The sequence below is a fragment of the Fistularia commersonii genome, chromosome 12, assembly GCF_037954325.1.
Source record: "Fistularia commersonii isolate RoL2024-O1a breed Wild chromosome 12, RoL_Fcom_v1.0, whole genome shotgun sequence".
Classification (NCBI taxonomy): Eukaryota; Metazoa; Chordata; class Actinopteri; order Syngnathiformes; family Fistulariidae; genus Fistularia; species Fistularia commersonii.
In genome coordinates this window covers 17,011,990-17,021,481 of record NC_141295.1, presented here as the reverse complement: position 1 = coordinate 17,021,481, position 9,492 = coordinate 17,011,990, and positions in this window count along the sequence as shown.

The following is a 9,492-nucleotide window of genomic DNA, read 5'->3' as shown; positions in this document are numbered from 1 at the left end:
CCGAAGACTCAAATACCCGGCGGGGGGTCCGGAGGCTGGCGCGGGGCGGGCGGGGGGGTCTTCTCTTCTCAGGGGACGCTCGCTCCGCTCTCCAGAGAAACCATCGGGAAATTTAACGGGTCATCGTGGGGAAGCGTCTTCTCTCCGGCGGTTCGGGGCTGCGGACACCGCGGGTTACCTGGCCCGCTTCCCCGGCATGACGCGCGGAGGAGCCGCTCGGTCGGTGCGTCCCGCGGGGCGCGGAGGGGTCAGCGGAGGGTCCGCAGGGGAGCTCCGTGCACGGCCGCTGCAAGTTGGAGAGGGACTCTGATGCAGGAGAGACAGAAAGAGGTAGAGAGAGGGAAAGAGGGGGAGAAAGAAGGAGGGAGAGAGAGAGAGAGAGAGGGGATTCGAGGTGTGATCTCTGAGCGCAAAGACGCGCTGCTGCTCTCTCAACAAACATCCGCCTCCTCTCTCTCTCTCTCTCCCTCTCTCTCTCTCTCTCTCTCTTTCGCTCTCTCTTTCTCTCACACCAAGACGACGCACCGCCTACACACACACACACACACACACGCACACACCCTTCAAAACAACCCAACTTTTTTTGACACCCCCTCCTACTTTTAAAAAACTCCCGCAAGGGAGCATCGATCGGATGGTCGTGGGTCACCGGAGCCCCACTCGTGGGTAAGAGTAAAAGGTGTGTGTGTGTGTGTGTGTGTGTGTGTGTGTGGAAGGGGGGGGGGTAAAAGTAACACTCGGGTTCCAAGTTGGCCCATCACCTGCTGCACGATGGCCGTGAAAAGGTCATTTAAAGGCAGGTGCCAAATGGGCGGCTGCAAAACCATAAAGGCCCGCAGGCGTCAGAGAGAGGGTTTTTATTCGCGCCGCTGCAACAAATCCGCAGATAAAATAGAAATTGCAGTGTAAAAACAAAACATAGATAGACAGACAGACGGGGAGGCAGCAGGGCAGAGAGCTTAGTGCCTCACCAGACTGTCATTCACCTATGATGTCTCCGCTAATCGGTCATAAAGGTCATGCGGGTTCAGCCTCCGCCGCAACCCAAACAAAAAAAAAAAAAACTTCTGCTCCTGCGAGACATCGCGGAGGGTTTACTGAACCCCCCATAGAGAACAACCTCTGCAAAAGAGTTGGGGTGTTTGGGGTTCTGGACGCGGAGGAGTTACCCGCCATCGATAATCTCTCTCTCTCTCACACACACACACACACACACACGACCACACACACACACACGTACGCAGGCACGCACACATAGACAGTAAAAATAATACTGCAGCAGTTGTTGACAGACGAGCGGCGCAGCCTGTGTGTGTGTGTGTGTGTGTGTGTGTGTGTGTGTGTACCTTGCCAAGGTAAATCCTCCTGAGACGAGTTCGCCCTCCGCAGCTTACCTGCCGCGTCCACCTGGCCGGCGCGCAGCGCTCCGCCGCGTCCGGAGGCGCGCCATCCCGCTTCCAACGCACGGTATCCGGTCTGCAGCGGCGGCGGCGGCGTTCGCCCTGCACCGGCGGACCCGAACGGTACCTTCAACCCCCCAATTTACTACCGGGAGATTACCGGAGCGCTCCCTCCCCGCTGCCCCTGACTAATCCTGCCCTCGGGAAGAGGTAGCGGCGCCCTGACGTCACTCTATCAATCCAGCCGCAAGCTGTCCACCGCACACGCCCCGAGGCATGGACGCAAATCCCTTCCAGGCGCGTGCACACACACACACACACACACACACACAAACACACACACACACACACACACACATGCACGGAATGCATTCGATGTCAACCATGCATTTGCGCCCAAAAAACCGGTGACAGATGCGGATCCGCTCCCGCTCGAGGTTGTTTTTGTTCCGGCTCTCTCGCATCCACGTGCACTCGCAGTCGTGCGTGTGACAGCTTCAAGATTGACATGTGCCAAGACTTCCGGGAGGGGAAAAAAAAAAAAAAAAAGTTCCACCTTTCACCCGGGGACACATGTTGATGATTGATATTGAAATAATACAAAATGAGAACTTGGATGTGAGAACATGGAGAAGCAGCTGAGGAAGATTCTCTGTCAGGAGCATCAATGATTCTCATCAGCTTCTCCATGCAAACATCTGGAAGTTCTTACATTGAAGTAATATGAAAATGTCCCATCTAAAACAGCCCGGGGCTGTTGTTATTGGGGAGGAAAACATCTGCAAGGGAAGTTTCTCTTTGTCAGCGTTACGCGATGTTCGTTGCTATGTTCAATGGATAGACGGTTCGATCGGAGAAAATTGTGGTTCCTGTAAGTGTCGTTTAGGTGGAATTAAAAACTAACTTTTAATTTGGTTACTTCAAGTTATTTCTCTCATCTTTTGGTGCCAGATGTCGCTTCCTGCTCCCAGATGCCTCCTTCATTCCTGAGTCCGGATTCAGAGCCGAAGGTGGAGGGGAGCGAGGAGTTCGGCCTCCGAGGTCCGTTTATTTAGTTTCAAATTTTCCTCCGTTTGATTCCGTCTGTGTTTTAGTTTCACGTTTGTACCTGTTCTTGAAAATTCTGTTTTAATGTTCTTTGTTTTCGGTTTCTCCCGTTTCGGAGCGTGTTGGGTTACTAAATACAAACCTCGCCGCTGAAAATAAACAGACCTTTCATGCCTGACCTTTTCAAACACACGTCATATTTCCCTATTTTTCCGGAAATAGATCCTAAAACAAAATTTCCAATCTTTGAGATCCGGTTACCGTCACTGAAATTCAATTTTGATATTTATTACCGGCAGGAATGTTACGGCCGATTGTCTTTCTTTTGATATGTTAAACGAACCAAACTTCCCGGTGTCTTAAGTTTCCACGGCCTAAATAATCTGAAACTTTTGATTTGATATATTGTGTGCGTGATGAGGTTTTCCCTCCTGGATTGTGTTTTGGCCTCTCCAGCCACTTACTGTATCTCTCCGCGGTTCCCGTCCAGCCTCCTCCCTCCCAAACAGGGTCTAATATTGAGATTAATGCAGTGTGCAGGTGTTTGTGCCCCTATTTAAAGCGCCTATCGATCCCTGATTCTCTGGAACTATGAAAGTACCAAGCCAGCATTCCGACCCGGTCCCACAGTACGTGTGTGTGTGAGTGTGTGTGTGTGTGTGTGTGTGTGTGTGCATACACACTCAGCAGCAGCCTCTTGAGATCCCCCCCCTTCTCCCCATTATGCTGTGGTCTGCAGGTATTGCTGCAATATTATTAGTTTTCCACAAACAAACTTCCGCACATCAGATTATTCTGATTTCAGACAATCTGTCTTCCTTGAAAAGGAGGTTTTCTGGCCTGTCAGAAGTTGGGGAACTTTTTGGAAAGTGCATAAACCTTGACTAAATGTAAAATGCGCAGCCTTTTACAGTTCTGTTTTCCGAAAAAAAGGTCAGTATGTACTTGTTGTTATTGTTCTGTGATTTCCCCCATGACTGCAATCGCACAGTCGAGAAAGTACAAAAATTTAAAAAAAGGTAAACGGACAAATACATAAATTAAAACCATCGCGAACAAGGGGGGGGGGGGGGGGGGGTCGTAAAACATTTTCACAACCCCGCACTCTGGAGAATCACTCATTCCAAGCCCGGTTTTGGAGGAGGCCCCGCAGCCTCTCGTTCGCCGCCAGAGTTTTGATTCACACCTCCAGTCGCCTCCGGAGGATCCGGCGTGTTACTCGCCGCTCGAATAAATGACAGTTGTTTCTTCAGCGCTAAAACAAACATCCGTCACGTCTCGGATGCAACCGTACATTCGTAAGAGCCGTGCGAAGTCCCTGTGTAAACAGAAGGAGCGAAGGGAAGACGGGGTACAGAGAGGAAATCCTCCGTGTAAATGGCAGGCCGTGCATGCCATTCTCTCCGTCTCCAGGTCCCGTTTCCTCTCCTCTGCACCTCTCGTGACTCGGATACGCAGCGTTCATCTCTCTTCTGCTACCCTGGGGAGGGTTTTTTAGGCGGCGGCTGCACAGTGTGTGTCAGAGAAGGACAATAATGGAAGCGTTTCCTCTCCGGCGTAGGGGAGAATACAGGTGTAGAGATAGCTTAAAATAACAAAACACAGCAATAGGGAGTGTTTATTTCAAATATCAATCACGATATTGAGCGAAGTGAACTGTGTCTTCGTGAACGCAGCGGAGGGATTTGTTCGACTGTCCTGTCATTGACCCCGAGTTTGTCTGTTTTGCATTTGTTAGGAAAAAACGAGTTTAGCTTACTTTTGTGTTTCCTCTGGAATAGATTTTATTCAAATGTAAACCATTTCCAAGTAGTCACACGCAGTAGAGCCATTGCACTCCTGTTGCTGATTATGTTTTCCATTTTTTTTTTTTTTGGCCGGGGGGTGTTTTGTAGTGAAAGTATGAGTACGGCTCATATCTTGTGGCCACAATATACTACGTGCACGTTAATGATAGGAAGCACTTGAAATGCACAGCTCTGCAGCTGGAATTTAAACTGTTGCACCTGCACTTTGGGAGCTGCGCACCAAGCTGGACTCTGTTTTACTTACATTGCCTATTTATTGTCGATAAAATCCAAATGCACTGTGGACAAGCAAAGTAAGAATTTCATTGTACAGGGAAACGCATTTCCACACCGTAAATATGACAATAAACACTATGAATCTTGAATTACATGTTTTGGCTCAACTGTCCCGACTGGAATTCCGAGTTTCAAGTAAGTTTAAGTAATCAATATCTCAGTGCCTTGAAATCTTTCAAGTGCATTATGGATAATATGTCGTGGCCACATATGATATTTTTTTTCCAGCCACTTCTGGGTTCCAGTCTGTGTATAAATAGTAGGTATAAAAAGAAAAATAAAGCCCATGACTCTTTTCAAGAAGAATACAACAATAGGTCATTTTTACTGGTTTATAGCGATCAACGTATTCATTATTACTTTTATTATTTGGTGTGTCCACTGAGACCAAAGCTGGGCATTTTACTTTTATATCCGGCCCGCCAAACTACTTTCTTTAAATATTTTAACAAGTATTTTCAATCGATAATGAATTTAGAAACTTTTTTTTTTTCCCTTTTGTTTAATTTGGAAGAATAATTAAAAACAAAAATAATGTCAGTACATTTAAATGATCAATAATTATTTTAAAGTTGAAATAAAATGCCAAAAAAAGTAAATATTTAAATTGCAGTTTTCATTTTGTTCATTTTACATGATACCAAGTTGGCCCGCGCATAAAAATTAAATAAGAAATGCCAGCCAAAATAATTGCCCACCCCTGACTCAGACCTTTCACAAGAAAATTCAAGCTATAACTTTTATTTTTTTATTTTTATTTTTTAAACTGATATGGCCTTCTGTGTCGCTGCTGCAAATCTGGATCAATCGTTCAATAACAGAGCGATCGTGTTTGGTCAGCCGGCGTCGTATTGAAGGGTTACAGAGCGAGAAGCTCGCCGAGAAAACAGTAATTCCATAACGGAGCAGCTTCTCCCATTGACACCGTCTACTGGAAGGCTGAAAGGTGAAGATGTGTGTGTGTGTGTGTGTGTGTGTGTGTGTGTTTATGCACGTGTGTTTGTGTACTTGTGCATGGGGCCGCTTGCAGCACACCGCTTGCTGACATTGCACTTATTCAGGAACTTGTTATTGTATATGTGTGTGTGTCTACTCAGATGCTTTCTTTCACAGAAAAGTTAGCATGTCCTATGGAGAGGGCGCACATAACAGTACTCATTGGTTAATTTGAAAAGGCTGCTTTGGGGATTTTGCACTCCTGAATTTGCTGGAAGTGCATTACGTCCTCAGCAAATCCAGAAAGAGGAGTGTGTGTCTATGTGGGAGAGAGAGACAAGGAACTTTTTGAGTCCTAACAAAATGTGAAGACTCACTGCAGGATTCCTGCAGGTGGTGAAATGCTTGAATCACCTACAGAATGTGGCGTGACTACGGTCCGTAAGAGCAAATAAAGGTATTAGACTCTAATTTCTAAAGTAAATAGAGGGTGGTAGGAGATATCCCTGGTGTATTTTGGGGGAAAATCAGTTGCCAAACCAATAATGATGGGATGAGATGAGATGTACTTTAATGACCCCATGCTTGGGAAATTGTTTAGCAGCAGCAGCAGCAAGACATACAAGGACAAGACAGTGACAAGCTACCTGAAAATACAAGAAATAAAATAAAATAAAATAAAATAAAATAAAATAAAATAAAATAAAATAAAATAAAATAAAATAAAATTTATATAAAAAATCCTCTCGCCAAATTTACTTATATACCCAATACACAGGAATAAATAATGAGAAAAAGTGGGAAATCTTGCTATGTCACCATCATTAATGATAGTCATAATACTGTATTATGATATAACATATATTTCTTCGACCGTATGATAAGATACATATATGCACATGAGGATTGTTGTTTTACTTCCTGTGTCTGCTTCTACTTCCGATTAAGGTATTATTTTTTCACTGGTCGGGTAAAAGAAGAATTAGCATCAAAATATAATACACTTCTTACCTTGTGCAATTTTACTGACGTCTCACTGCTGCTTCCCTGAGAATGTGTAAAACCTTGAGGCCGTCTTATCCCTCCGTATTGTTTTCCCCTCCAGATAAAGCCTGTGAGTTACCGGCTCTCCTGACACACTGGTGTGGACCAGGATCCCCTTTGATAGGTCATGAGAAGTCGCGCGTTTACAGATTTTATACCTTCTTCTTGTCTGGCCGCCCAGGAGGCTCCTGAAGACGGGTCCCAACCTCCCTTTCGAGTTGCCGTCGACGCATCGGGGCGTTGATGCTTTGTTTTCATTGATCTCCCGTGGCTTAGGAGTTAAGCTGACCATGGGTTGCGTCTGACCTTTTGGCTCTTCGCGCCTCTTCACCTGAAAAGCTGTCTCAGGGAGGATGGGATCTTCCTCCACAACACTCTGGCTTAACTCCTCATTCTCTCTTGGGGTTTATTTTCTCAGCGTCAGTCGGTGAGGAGACCCACGCGCACACGGTCAACCCTGCGCTCTCCTCGGATATCACTCCTGCTGGGCCTGCCTTCAGGGTCCTGTGTTTCTTGCTTGCAGCGCCGTTCCTATCTGCTCACTTCTTTTGCACTTCTTTTCCATCCTTGTTGATTCCTTGGCTGTTGGCCGTTCCCCGTACTGTTCCTCCCGAGGGTTTCATCCAACGCTGTTGGGTTGCTGGTGTTCTCTTGTCCTACAACGGGTTTGTCGTTGCCCGGCTGTTTGCTCTGAAAGGTTGCCACTCCTGGGTGGAGACGCCAGAGTAAGGTTTCCTTGTGCCGTTTCCCAGCATTTAACATCAAGCTGCTCCAAAACAAAGCATATGTAACAATTTGTGTGTCTTTTCTTTTTTATTTTTCTAAACAATGTAGAGTACACCACAGCAACCGCGTTGACATGCCGGAACCTAGGAAGGGCGCAGTGATCATTTTTAAGAAAAAAAAAAAAAAAAAATTCACAAAAAGGCAAACCAAGAATTCAACGGAGCGTTTCGTCTCCACTTTCAATGTCAGAGTCTCAGTGAATATAATAAGCTGAAGTATGGCAAGTTGTCATATTTCTACAAAATCCCCACCTGTTGTCGATTAATATCGGGTCGGGCGACGTCCACTTGGATCAGGCTTCCTCTCGGTCCAGCGCCAGAAGCACCTTGATCAATGTTATTGATGAGGATATGCTAATGGCAGAAGCTAACAGGAACAGTATGACTAATAGGCTGTAGGGTCCATTGATCTGCAGAGTTAGCATCTAATGGGAAAACAGCTGATTCAACCGCAGAGTTGAACTTAAAGTACGAGCCTCTCCGGCCGTGTGTGTGTGTGTGTGTGTGTGTGTGTGTGTGTGTGTGTGTGTGTGTGTGTGTGTGTGTGTGTGTGAACCGATATGAACACACATTCTTTGCCGAGGCAATATGGATTTAAAACTTGATAGTAATATGGATTAAATTTGTCCACATGTGTTTAGCCCTCATCACAGGTGCACACCACCACCTTTTCATTTCTATAACTAGTTTGTGGATTCCAGTTTGGTTTACAGTTTATATTAACTCTGCAGTTTATGAAAAACAAGAATGTTTTTTTCTTCTTTACTCTGTCCAAACTGTGACGCTTGTTTTGTAGTGGTTGAATGTGGTCCGAGTTCCAATATTAGACGGTGTCATTTATAAAGCATCTAATTTACAGTTTACAAATTTAAATAAAAAGGATATCAAGGTGCCATGTGGCAGAAGATAGCGTCCTGAAAACAGGACGCGTGTCATTTCAAAGACGCCATTCAATAATACACTAAAATATAACGGTTAGAAAAGCGTGTGTATTATTCGAAAGAGTGGAGTGTTTCTATTTCAGCCCAAGTCGGACGTGTTTGATGCCATAATTGTGTCCTAATGAATATAATGTATGACGATGACAGAATCCAATCTTTGTGCAAAAGATGGATGCCACTGTCCTTTTCATGTCTGTTTGTTTTCTTTTCTTGTGAAACCGAAGGTGATGGGGGGCGTGTCTGTTTGGAGCCTCGATGTTCTATCGGGTTTTTGAGCACAGTTCAAACTTGCAGCAGGTCCATTGGAGATCCTAGCTGGCAAATGATTCAGTGAAATTCAGCATGAACGGAAATAGACACGGCACAGACGTGCTTTTCTGCTCCAAGGTTTATTAAACCCTTTCCTCTTTGTGTCTGTGTGATGGAGTGTTGTAGGTGGGTTGTAGGAAACCTTGGAGCCAGAAAATCTGCAAGCTCATATTTTATCTGACCGATGGGATTTGGTCTGGAGATGTCAGTGCAAATTGCAGGGTCAGCTACTTGAATATTCAAGAGCCAATTGTGCCTGTATAAAAGGTGTGTTGAGGCAAAATTACAGACTTGAAAATGTATGCATTGCAAATGTATGAGCTCAAAATAGCCTGACCTCTGCACCTCAGGGAGTTAGATTTTTTTAAATGCTTTTTTTTTTCTTACATGTTACTGAGATTTAGAAATTATTGTAGACAAAACAAGCTTTAAAAGAGTATAAAAGTTGTAAAGTGCTCAGTATTTCCATGATACTGTACATGTGTGTGTGTGTGTGTGTGTGTGTGTGTGTGTGTGTGTATGTGTGTGTGTGTGTCACTGTATTTATATCGTTGATTAGTTCTGATTGTGTATTTTTCACCCTTACTGTTCCTTAATGTTATTACTATCCCTGATGTTGTTGCTGTCTATTTATTTGTTGATGTCTTGCTATCTTCTGTCTCTCTATTTATACTTATAATCATATTTATTTTTTTATTTTTTATTTTTTTGACATTAGAACTGTTACACTGCTGTGACAAAGGAATTTCCCCTATGGGGATCAATAAAGGTAATCTTATATTGTCTTATCTTATTTTATCTCATCTTTTATATATATTTAAATGCAATATTTTCTTAACAAACATTATTTTTAATGCTTTCAAGTCCCAGTCCTAATGTGTATGACTGTATCTGTGTACGTATATCTATATGTGTATGTGACTCCTTGCTTCACAGGTAAATTAGT